Source organism: Rousettus aegyptiacus, unplaced genomic scaffold (assembly GCF_014176215.1).
Source record: "Rousettus aegyptiacus isolate mRouAeg1 unplaced genomic scaffold, mRouAeg1.p scaffold_m13_p_17, whole genome shotgun sequence".
NCBI lineage: Eukaryota > Metazoa > Chordata > Mammalia > Chiroptera > Pteropodidae > Rousettus > Rousettus aegyptiacus.
Window position 1 is genome coordinate 15,711,720 of NW_023416292.1, and position 12,613 is coordinate 15,724,332.

Genomic DNA, 12,613 nt, shown 5'->3' on the forward strand with positions numbered 1-12,613 from the left:
TCTCCAGCAAGTCATCCTTATGTCCCAGGTGCACCTTTCCCTAGAATTCACTATCACCAACAACTGCGCCATGCCCAGAATTCTGATTCCAGCACCTAGTCCTCCGAACGCCACCAGCTCGCTTACTCGGACAGTTCACTGACTTTGATGCCCTCCTCTCTACACCAGGCCCACACGGCCCAGCGCTGCAGGCTCACGTCCACGAGCCCACGGGATACCTTCATGTAGATGTCCTATGTGCCTCTCAAACTTAACGCGACCCAAACTGAACTTCTGATGTCCTCTCCGGTTCCGTTCTTTCTCATTGTCTCCCCTATTTCGGTTAACGGGACTAACAGTCGCTCTTTGCCCAGATTTTTAAAATAACTAGGAGTCATCCTTGATTCTTTACTTTCCCTTCCCCGGTTTAACAGCAAGTCCACTGTAATCCGCCTTCAAAGTACACGTCCAGTTCTCGCCTCTTACCACATCCCCCGCCTTCGCCACAGTGCAAGCCACCTGTCTGTCACCTGACTGGACTCACCTTTTAACTGGACTCTTTGTTTTCTCCCTTCAGGTCTATTTTTTAACACAGAACTCAGTAATCTCTTTAAAAGGTAAGTCAGAGTAAGTCCCTCTCCGGCTCAAAACCCTTCAAATACTAGATTTCGTTCTAAGTCCTCACCATTGTCTAGTAAATCCCCTAAGATCCGCCACTCCCCTCCCCTCCCCTCTCCTCTCCTCCCCTCCCCGCCCTCCCCCTGGCACCCTCAGCTTCCTACTATAATCCTCTCACTAGTACTCTAGTTACTTTGGCCTTTTGCTAGCTCTAGAACAAGCCGACTCATTCCCACTTGAAATTCTTTGCTAGCTAGTTCTTCCGTCTGGAACATGGTCCCAGAGTTCCTTCCCTTCATTCACGTTCTCTGCTCAAATGTCCCCCATCCACCCAAACTAAAACAAACACTCTCACGCCGGTCATTCTTATTCCCTGCCCTGCTTTATTTTCCTTCAAAGCACTTATTGCCAAACTCATTATAATGTTCATTGTTTATCTACCTGATGAGACTGTACGCCCCACGAAAAGCAGAATTTCGTCTTGATCGCCATTTTCTCCGAGTGTCTAAAACTGTGCCTGGAATACAGTCTGCACTTAATATACGTCCGTTGAATGGATTAATAGTCACCGAGCATTTTCACATACATTAAGGAAATAAAACAACTGGCCTTCACATGTTCATGAACATAATCATTAACGGGCTAGAGCGAGAGTTGGAACTGAGACGTGCTTTTCTTTCTAACTTTACCCAGTAATATTAAAAGATAAATATGAAAGTTAATGAGGACATTTACCTAACTTGGGATTTAAGTTGTATGTATATAACATAAAAACGATCTGTTCTAGAGCCTAAGACTTCTCATCAACATCTGGTATTTGGGACCCAATTCTAAACTCGGGTTGTCTGAGAGACTGAAAAACCATTTGCTGGCAAACGCCATGACCTCTACTCCATTGGCAAACCTCTCAAGCTTGAGACTGTTCTCTGGAAACAATTCAAATAATCAGAATAAACATCATTAGAACAATTTGTAAGTCCCCATAGTAGGTACGTACTATTTTCCACACTCTCTGATAAGACCTTTGTGTACGGTGCCTCCTTTAACGCTCTGCTAACAACAACCCTGTCCCCGCTTTTAAAAAAGAAAAAATAGTGACTGCTGGAAGCATAACTATAAATAACAGGAAAGAAAAGAAAACTTTGAAAGTAGGACTTGACATTAAGAAAAGAGCAAGCACAGGTTTTTTAGTGTCAGATCAAAGGAGTTATGTTTGTTTCTTTTGAGTTTCCCCAATACATCATTGTATCAAAGCGGACCTCAGCTCAAGTTCATGCTTTGATGGCCTTGGCACGTCTAAATAAGGCCATGGTCGTTTAAACACAGAAGGCAAGGCAACGCTAACTGCCAAACCTTTTTTTTTTTTTTAAGTTCTGACACTTAAAAGGTATGTGCCAATTAAATGTATATTAGGCGCCTCTTTCTATAAGGTCAGATAAATATTGTGTAATAACACAGAGGTCTATCTACTTCATCACATTTTACACACACACACACACACACACACACACCATGTGTCAAGAGAAGGGATAACTAATGAATCAGAAAGGTAAAACAAGTCCTTGTGGAGGCGGCGACATCAGAGCCAGAGTTCAGAGAAGGTGTAGGAGTTTCTAGGCATCAGGACAGGATGGAGGAAGAGCTCGCCACACACACGTGCAGACTACGGTGGATGGATTCATTACTGCAGACAGTTTACTGAGGTCTACTGTGTGCCAGGCCCTGGGATGCAACAGTGTGCCCTCGGGAAGCAAAAATCTAGTGAATGAAAGACATAAAAGCATAATTATAACACCTAATGGTATTACAGAACAGTAGTTGTCATGGAGTATGAAGGGAATACAAGCCTGGTGGCAAATCGAGTTTAGAAGCGATCAGAAGGAGTTTCCTAAAGAAGGTGAAATCTTAAGTTAAATTTTAAAGAGAAGGAATAAAGCTGAGCACACAGTATATGAAAGGGGAAGAACAAAAGGTCAAGGGCCCTTAGGGGCCGATTCTAAGGACTCTAGAACTTAACTTACAAAGGAGAAGCTGATAGAGGTTTTAAACTTTGGCTACATCCAAAAGGCAGCTGTAAATAGATCTCAGGTGAGTTTTCTAACTCAGCTAAGGGTGTACCCATTAAACTAAGTAACTAAAGGAAAAGAGAAAGGAGTAGATAAGCTCAATGCGATGTGCATGTGGGTCAGCCCAGTGATGGGGACCACAGGCAGATGGGTACAGAAGTCAGTCCTGGACTGAAGATGGAGATCTGGAATTCATCAGAATTCATCAGTGTCCAGGCAGCAGCCAAGGCCAAAGCACAGGAAGGAACTCTCCCAAGGAGAGACCACGAATCAAGAAAAGAGGTTACCTAGGAAATAAAGCTAACATTTACCCAGCACTTACTATGGCTCGTTTAATCCCCACAACCACCTATGCAGTACATAGGTACTATTATCCCATTTTATAGGTGGTTAAGTAATTTTCCTAACATTATAAGACAATTAAAGAACAACAAAAAGCAAGGCCTAGGAGAGATGAGAAGAGAACCGGGAGTAAGAAATATTTGAAACCAAGTTAGAGAATTCAAGAGGTAATGTATAGTCAATAACAGAGAATTTGTAGGACAAACAAAATAAAGCAAAGGAAAAGGAAGGGTGGGACATGGCATGTTTCACAATTTGGAGACATTAATAGCTACAATTTACTTCTATAGTTAGCTTCGGGAAGAAGGGCAAAGAAATACACTGGATTGGGTTGCAAAATGAGTTGAAGAAGCGAAAGCGCTTATCAAATAAGACTAGTCCAGCCGCAAGGAGAGCAGGCAGGGCCGCCTACGAAGCCGGGGCTGGGTGCCAGGGGAGGCGCGTCGCGTATTTCATTTGACGTTTCCATTTTAAAAGATGGAAAACATTCAGAAATGCTAAGAAACGCGTTCAAAGTCACAGCCAGTAAGTAAGTGGCAGTGGAAACATTTACACCCAATGTGACATAAAGCTGACTAGGTAACTTAAAAAATACAACGGGCTGATTAAACAATTGTTTCCTAAGAGTCTCAGCTATGCATTGGTTTTGTAACGTTCAGTGTAATAGTATCTAACTCGCCTTAAGAAAGTGTTAAATGACAAAATCCAACCCAGTTAATCTTAAGATCTAACTGGCTTTTATTAAGTGATTTCAGGAATCAGGCAGCATCCCACCTTAGCAAGTAGAAGGGTGCCTCCAATGAGTTACACAACATAGAAGGTTTTCAGAGGCAGAAAGAGGGTGGGACTAAGAAGGTAAAGAGTAGATTATTTCAGGCAAGGTCACCTTCCCCTAGGGGAAGCCAACGGGGGTCTTATCAGGCAAACTGATTAAAAGTATGTTTCTGAAAGAGGTTGAAACTGCAATTAGATCAAGTATTAGGTATAGGTTTGGGCTTTAAGCACAAACAGTGCCATTTCGGGCCTGTGGTTTTCTGTTTAACAAAAGCAAAACGGAAAGAATTGGTTTGAGAAATAAATGGAACAAGTTGAAAGAAGTGTCAGCTTTAGCCTGCCTATAATAAATTTTTGAACCCCCCCCCAAAAAAAACTACAAATCTATGAAACAAATAAATACTGAGCACCTACTCTCAGTGAACTTTGCTATATCATTCACAGGTTCAGTGCGGGGAAATTAACAATTGCAAATAAATTTACAATCCAAAACAAAATTACTCCCTCTTCCTTCTAAAGGGGTGCCCTGATACAGCCCTACAATATTTACATACCAAAGAATTAGGTCATCGAGTCAATTAGCAAAAATAAACAAATTCTCTGTTTACATCTATGGGGTCACTATACTCATTTATCCTGTGCGATAAATTCTAAAAATAAATTTAAAACTTTTCCATTTCCTTCCCAAAGTAAAGTATTACTCTTTTCTAGTTAATATTTCCCATTCAAAAGTCCCTTCTTCTGTTCCCTCATTCATTCTTTCATTGTGCCAGGTGCTGGTCCAGTCTCTTGAGAATTAAGACATAGATGAACAGGGACTCACTCAGTCTTCATGAAATCTACATGCCAATAGAGGAAACAATAAAAACAGAAGTAATTAGAACAACTCCTTACAATGGATGATTAACTACTGCTAAGGAAGAGTGCTGGAAGGGTTTAACTCGGACAGGATGGGCTTCCTGAAGAAGTGATATTTGGGCTGAAGATTGAGGAATGCTTAAGAGTTGAAGGGAGAGAATAGCGCCTAAGAGGTGGAGGAGACCCTTAAAGGCCAAGAGATAGTAAAAAAAAAAAAAAAAAAAAAGCCTTCCTAAAACAAAAATAAAACCAGTGTGGCTTGAGCCCGGAAAGCCACAAGGAAAGTGGCCCAAAATAAACCGGAAAAAGAGTGGCTGCAGTACTTTGATCTTTCTCCTAAGAGAAGGTGAATCTTTGAGAGTTTTAAGCACATGATCCTTTGAGATCCGGACGTTTTAAAATGATTACCCTTGAATGCATCAGAGAGCCTTCCAAAATCCATTCTCACACCTATACAACACACGAAGTGTTTAATCCATACCATTTGACTTAAAGAAAAAAAAAAAAAAACACTTCTACATCAAGAAAAAGGCAAGTACTCTGGAAAAAAAAAGTTTAAACAGTGGGCAACCATTTACATATTAAGATGTGACCAATGAATTTAATCTATATATAAGTATGAAGACTAGAGTTTATAACTGTTCCTCCCTTACAAATAACTTTTAAATATACACGTCATTTTGACTGCATGGCTATTGACACTTAAGAATAGAAACTTAATTCCATTCTAATATTTAAAAATAAAATATGAGCTTGATTAAAGGCTCTGGTGCCCAGGCAAGCAGATTTCAACGTCTTGAAGTGCCATTCTTCCCTTCGCACGTTTTTTTCCCCCCTAAATTAATTAGAAGCTGACTTCCTGAGTGAGTTTTTGGTTTTGCTTTTTAAGGAATAAAAGTCTCCTAACTCATAACTTTCTTCTCTCCCTGATGCCACAGGATGTGGGGGACACCGAACCGACCTCCAACCCGGGTTTAAAAGGCTGCACCGTCCCGGCGCCCCATGGTAACTTTCCCGCCCTCTCCATCCCCCAAACTCCCCAGGACCCGCAGAGCCTCCCCCTCCCCGCGGCTCCGGGCCGCCTCCTCCGTCCCCCAGCCCAGCACAAGGCCAGACCCGCCAGGCCGGAGTCGCAACCGCCACCTCTTATCCCCTTCCTCTCCGGCTGCGGCGGGTGGACCCAGACGGGAAGTGAGGAGGGGATCGGGGGCATGGGTATTACCTGGGGCCCGAGCCCGGCAGCGGGGACCTCGGCAGGGAGGGCACAGCCGGGAAGGCGTCGCCGTGAGGCCGGCAGGAGGGTCAGCTCCCGAAGGCTCCGCAGGGGCCCAAGGCCGGCAGACGCAGATAAAGCGCCGGGCTCCCGGGCCCCTCCGCCCCCAGCCTCAAGGCCCGCTACGCAGCGTCACGCGCACGGCCCGCGCCCGCTCCGGCTTTCATTGGTGGCCCCGGAGGCCACCAGGCTCCGCCCACCGCCCGCGGCCACCCCGCCCCTTCCCGGGCGCGCTAGGACGCGGTACGGGAGCCCCCACCTGGCTGCGCGGCCGGGCGAGGGACGCGCCGCACCAGCGGGTCGTGACACCTGTCGCGGCAGCTTGCTTTCCACTGCTGCCCCAATTAAAAAGAGAACTTCATGATCAAAGAAAGATGATGATGCAGAAAGATTTCGGACATAGATTAGCTAGAACAATTAATCGCCTGGGTTTTACGAAGGCCACGGTGTGGGTGGATTTAGAGCAAAGGTAGGCGAAAGGGGAATGAGGGCCACAGAGACTGAAGGTTCACGTTCGCAGCCTGCAAACCGGTACAAGCTGACCTAGCCCAACCACCGGGACCCCACTCCAGACAGGCCGAGAAGGCCGCCCATCCGCCTCTTGGCCGCCCTGAACAAATGGATCAGGTTTACCTGTACTGACTACTCCCCGTGGACCTTTTCACAAAGAGGATGAGCAAGTACCCTGGCCACCCCAGGAAGTCACTGGAATTCAGCCCTGGCGGTCAGTGGCAACCTACTCAGTCCGCCTGTTCTGAGAACCGTGTGATTGCCGGTCGCTCCGCCAAGTGAATCACAATGGGACCTGGTAGATCCCAATGGCTTCTGTGCTTTACCTCTCCCCTCCCAGTAGTTAAGAGCAATATGAACAAGGGACTCATTTTCGTTGCGACTCTGCTGGCCACCTTACGTATATACCAAGAAGACTGTCGTCTTTTCCTTTGTTTTATTTATTCGTTCAAAAAATATCGATTGTATTTTGTTATTGGTGCTAGAGATACAGCAGTGAATACAACAGAAGAAGCCCCTGCACTTTAGAGAAGCTTATGTTTCTAGTGGAGAAGACAAATAAGGAAACAATAAGATAATTACAGGCAGCGATTAAGTGCAGAGAAGAAAACAAAAGTGTGGTCGGGGGAGCACTTTTGGAGGAGGTGATCCGGGGTAAGACTTAACTGAGGAGAAGGAACAGCTGTGACAACTACGGGAAGAAGAGCATTCTAGACACAGGATGATGGATGTGAAGGTACTGATGGCGAACAAGTTTGGCTTGGGGACCATGCCAGGAGCCTTAAGCACCATGCGGAGGCGAGAAAATCGAGGTTGGACAGCAGGAGCTGAATCATGTCATGAGGATGCTTTTATTGTTTTGTCTTGTTTCGTTTTCTCAAATCCACCTATTTTGTGGAGAATGACTTAGAGGGGAGCAGCAATGGAACAGGGAGAAGCCAATGGTAGGAAGCTACGGGGTAAGCGCATGGGCTAGACGATGGTGCTGGATTACCGTGGTTGCTATGGGAACAAAAGTTGAAGGATTTCAGGATAGTTCCTGAGGTGCAAGTGTGAAGAAAGGTAGAAAACAAGGTGACTCCCAGGTCGTTTTCTTAAGTGAATGGGAGGATGGCAATGCCATTTCCTTCAAGGCGGAAGACCATTTAATGTGACAGGAGGAACTCTGAAAGCCTCAGCCCAGACTCCAAGCCTCTCCCCACCACTGGCCTCAAAACCTCACACCCTTGGAATCAAGGTTTTGTTAAATTTGAACGTTGGCTTCATCGTGTTCCAAAAAATACACGTATAGAACTTGGACGAGTCGTAGGAATACGAAAATTAATTACAACTGTCTATTGGGAAGACAAATAATAACTAAGCCATTTTGAGACAGTAATGTTATAATAAAAAAGAGGTACCTACCAGGGTTACTGTTAATAATACCTAATACAGACACTGGCATATAGAAGTGCTTAATAAATATGAAGCTATTTTATGCTTTTCTACAGTGAAGTTTATCATTACTGTTGATGTTATTATCTTCTGGATACAGTAGGACTAGAAGGAATGATTATCACAGCCTAGCACTCTAGGAGAGGAAAGGTTGAAAGATTGAAAGGCTAATTGACTCTAGCTTTCTGAACCAGTAGGAGGAGTTTAGTTAGCAGCCAAGGGAGGAGAGACATAGAAAGGCATTACAGTAATATAGGCGAGAGATGATACAGGACTAAACTAAGGCAGTAGTAGCTAACTAGTCTACCTCCTCCTGGGATGGAAAGAAGGGGGCATATTTGAGAGATATTTAAAGAGACAATGGATAGGATTAGATGAGTTTGGATGTCAGGGTTAAGGATATATCCAGGATTTCTGGCTTAGTAGGCTAAGTGGATGGAATTAATGGATACTGAGGTAAGAAAACACATTTAAGGTAAGAAAATGAGGTAAGGAGCCATAAGAAGCTTCACTCGAGTTAATATTTAAGCCGAACTAGTCTACCTCCCCCTGAGACCTAAAGGAACTGAAGAAGCAATCAAGTTTTGTTTTGGCTTTACGATAAAATCGCTTTAACGTTTTATTTTTGTTCTGATTATGCCAATAATGTGTACTTATTGCAGAAAATAAACTGAAATACAGCAAAGTACAAAGATAAAAGCCATCTAATGTCCTACCACCCAGAGATGCAGCAAAATTTTGGTGCGGGAAAGAAGAAGAAGAATGGCTTGAGCCCCAGGACTTTTCCAGGAAGGGACAGGATTCTACAGGGAACCAGGTTTTAAAACACAAACAACTCAGTTTTTGAAAGGGTCACATCTCCATTAATGATACCAAACAAGCAACAAATTTTTCTTTTATCCCAAGTACAGGTAATTTCTTCATTGGCACTCAGGCTTAGCGAAAACATAGACTCACCTGGAGTTTAGGTTTTGGGTCTAAGACAAGGACAGTGAAACAAGAGTTGTAAATCAAGACAACCTTAATTGGCATGTCCCCAAAAACTCTTGGAGAGCTGGAAGTCTGTCTCATGTATGTATTCTGGCAGTACCCAGCACAATACGTATGAGCCACCTGATAAATATACTGAACGAGTTGATGAAACCAACTGAAGGTATATTCTGGAGTGGATTCCAAACAAAATAGAAATCAAGACCTCATTCCTTGTTTTATTGATTCAGTTATCTCACTGAATCATCATTTGTTTTTCTACAAACAGAATTCTTTATATATGAGGCAGAAAGCAATCTATCCCAGTCAAGTAAGCTGCCCAGTTGGTTCCATAGATTCTAGGTCTAAGTAGCAAAGTACATTTTAGGCACTGCCATAGATGTAGTACCAGTTCGAGGTATATACACACGTGAGTAAGCGCCCTCAAGAGTTCTTGAATCACTATAGATTTTTTTTTTAAAATCTCACTGGAATTAAGTTGTCATAAATCCAAAGAAGATTCTTATGAGTTAAGATGATATGGCGAGTCTTAGAAAAACCACTAATAACTCAAAAATGTATAGCAAAAAAAAAATCTTTGAAGAAATTTAAATTTACACTAGAAAATATTCACTTGGGGGGGGGAGAAGGCAATAAAGGAGGAACAGAAGAACAAAAAAGACATGAGACATTGAAAAACAATTTAAATGGCAGACATAAATCCAGCTATATCAATAGTAATATTAAGTATGAAAACTAAGCAATCCAATCAAAAGGTAGAGATTGTCGGACTATGTTAATAAGATCCAGCTATGTGCTATCTACAGGAGACATGGTTTAGATTCTAAGATACACATAGGTTGAAATTAAAAGAATGGTAAAAGATACATCATACAAAAAGCAACCATAAGAAAGCTGGAATATGATATTCATATCAGACGAAATAGACTTTAAGGCAGAAATGTTTAAATATGTTTGCAAACCACTTTGCAAAACAATCTGGCCATTAAACATAGAGTTACCACATGACCTGGCAATTCTACTCCTAGGTATCTACCCAACATAAATGAAAACATATGTCTACACAAAAACTTTCGTGAGAGTATCCACAGCAGCATTATTTATAATAGCCAAAAAGGAGAAACAACCTAAATGGTCATCAACTAAATGGGTTGATGAATAAAGTGTGGTATATCCATATAATGGAATATTGTTCAGCCGTAGAAAGAAACAAAGTACTGATGAATGCTACAACATATACAAAGCTTGAAAACATTCTGATAAGGGAGAAAAAAGGCTGTCACAAAAGACCGCATGCTATACAATTTCATTCATACGAGATGTCCAGAACGGGTAACTCCATAGCGACAGAAAGTGGATTGGTAGTTGCCTAGGGCTGGAAGAATCAGGGTAAAATTGGGAGTGACTGCTGATAGTTACAGAGTTTCTTTTTGGGAACGATGGAATCATCATAAAATTAATGGTGGCGATGGTTGCACAACTCTGTGAATATAATAAAAAGCACCGAATTGTACATTTAAGTGGGTGAATTGTATGGTATGTGAATTATATCTCAAAAAAGTTGCTTCAAAAGAAAGGCAAAACTCATATAAAGTCTGAATGGCGGTTATCTCTTGCCAAGTTATCAATTGAGAGAAGGTATGAGGGAGCCTGCTGGTGTGTTAGAAATGCTCACTGTCTTGATCTGGGTGGTGAATACATGAGTGGAAACAAATGTAAAAGTTCTTTAAACTATAAACTATAAATTTAAGATTTGTGTACTTTACTATGTGTCAAACCTCAGATTAAAAGAAAAACATTTTTATATGTCAGCTGTATTTAAATAATTTTGACTTAAAATGTTGAATCACTAATTATATTTTAACTTTCCCATTTAATACTAATAGATACTATTTATAAGTAAAGTAACTTTTTAAAAACATGTTAAAATAATTTTTATTTTGTTTTTTACATTTACTTTCTTAATAAAAATATATCCATGATTTTCATACAATTTAATTTCTACTACATTTTTGTGTACTAATACTTTAGATCACTACTATAGATAGAACACAAATAAATGAAAATACAATGATTTTGTTGAAATGTTGGCAAGATGACAGTTATGGCATAAATATATGATATGTGAATAACATGTTTTAATTTGATTTCTCATCCAACATCATTTGCTCATCAGCCAAAAACGTAGATACATGCAATAATGTTTAAATGGTCATTTTTGACATTTTACTTCTCTTTCAGTCATATGAAAACTATAACTTTACACATATTTCCCCATTTGGTCATGACAAAGGTTTACCTGTTGACGTAGGAGGAGATACTTGATTTGATAGTCTGTGTTGACTTACAACTTTTAAAGACTTAAACATAAGGAATGTGGCCTCAAACTTTTTTTTGTCCTCAATCACATAAATATTGCTGGTGTGCCTAGACACAGCATACGTGTGCTGCCTTGTTTACAGTTATCTATATACTATTCAATCACCTACTCTAATGCGCACACACACGCGAGGACACACGCACATATACATACATGAAATTCTGTATCGCTTCAGCAGAAAAGAGATGATCTTACCCACTCTCGATTCCGTGTGCAGTGTCTATCACAGTGATCGCAGGCACCAAAAAAATAGGTTTTGAATTTAATTGAATCACATATATAGGAAGTGGGAGGTACACCTGAGGAGATTTCTCTAGATATGATGAATTTAAGAAATCTCAAAACAGGCAAGTATGACAGGTATGAAGAGTCAAATCTTTTACCTTTGGGACATACAAAGCATAAGCAATAGAGGACACGCTTACCCAATCTGCCTCACTAATGTGCATCCTTTGGCACAAATAGTTTATGTAGGTGAGAAATTCATTGACTCAGAGTTGGGCGGGCCAACACTGGGTAATGAAACATGTGTCTTCTTGGTATATTGTTTTAGAAGGTGAGGTAGGAAGACACTAAACTTCATACTCAGGATAAAAAGCCACTTCCTAGAACTATACAGTGTCCTCTCTGCAATATTCCAACAGTCTACCTTTTATTTCAACTGTACTCTAACAGGTAGAAATTACTAGTAAAAAATCAAATAATCGTGGTGGTTTTAGCACTATAATGAATAGTCATCTATTAGGAGTTGAACTAAGATTCCCTAATAGATTGTCAGGGATGAAGAAATTTTACATAACAAAATAACATTATGCAACAAGTAATTATACCCAACAGCTGTCAACTAGAAAGCCATCTTTACTGACTAAGTTCATACTGTTGCATGGTTAATATGAAACAATGAACGCAGGTCTTCAAATTTCAGGTCATAAGAGAGACTTGCACAAACGTTAGAGGATTGTCTCCCTTCTGTGGGAACACAGAATGTAGGTGAAAACGTGCTGGTTCTGGGCAAGAACAAGTTGGCTTGTCATCTCCTTCATCTTACCAAATAAATTTTGTGACTGAAAAGGTTTGTAATGGAGACAATGGCAGCAGCAAAAACATGGAAGTCAGAAGACACAGGTCATGTTCAGGAAGTAATGAGTAATCAAGTTGGCTAGAAGACCTAGTGCTTCTCAAACCTTTCTGCCAAAATGTCTCCTTACAGAAAAAAAAAAAAAACTCGAATGTCTCACTTGCCAAGAAAGTTAGGCATTTGTCCCATAGCCCCAACCAATGTCTTTGAAATCTCACTTTCTCTTTAAAATGAATGCAAAATCTGCATACCAGCCTATCCTATCAATGGAATCATGTAAAAATAATGTTTTAAAGATCTACTGTCAGAGG

The 12,613-nt window shown here is 41.3% G+C and overlaps 1 protein-coding gene across 1 annotated transcript in view; it reads right to left on the bottom strand.

The window, feature by feature from the left end:
- The window catches only part of SOAT1 (sterol O-acyltransferase 1), a 56,490-nt gene extending 50,442 nt beyond the window's left edge, over window positions 1-6,048 (bottom strand). The window contains exon 1 of the mRNA XM_016141186.2: window positions 5,860-6,048. The gene's annotated coding sequence lies outside the window, so the exon portion shown is untranslated. The remainder of the gene's footprint in view (window positions 1-5,859) is intronic.
- Window positions 6,049-12,613: the final 6,565 nt, after the last annotated feature.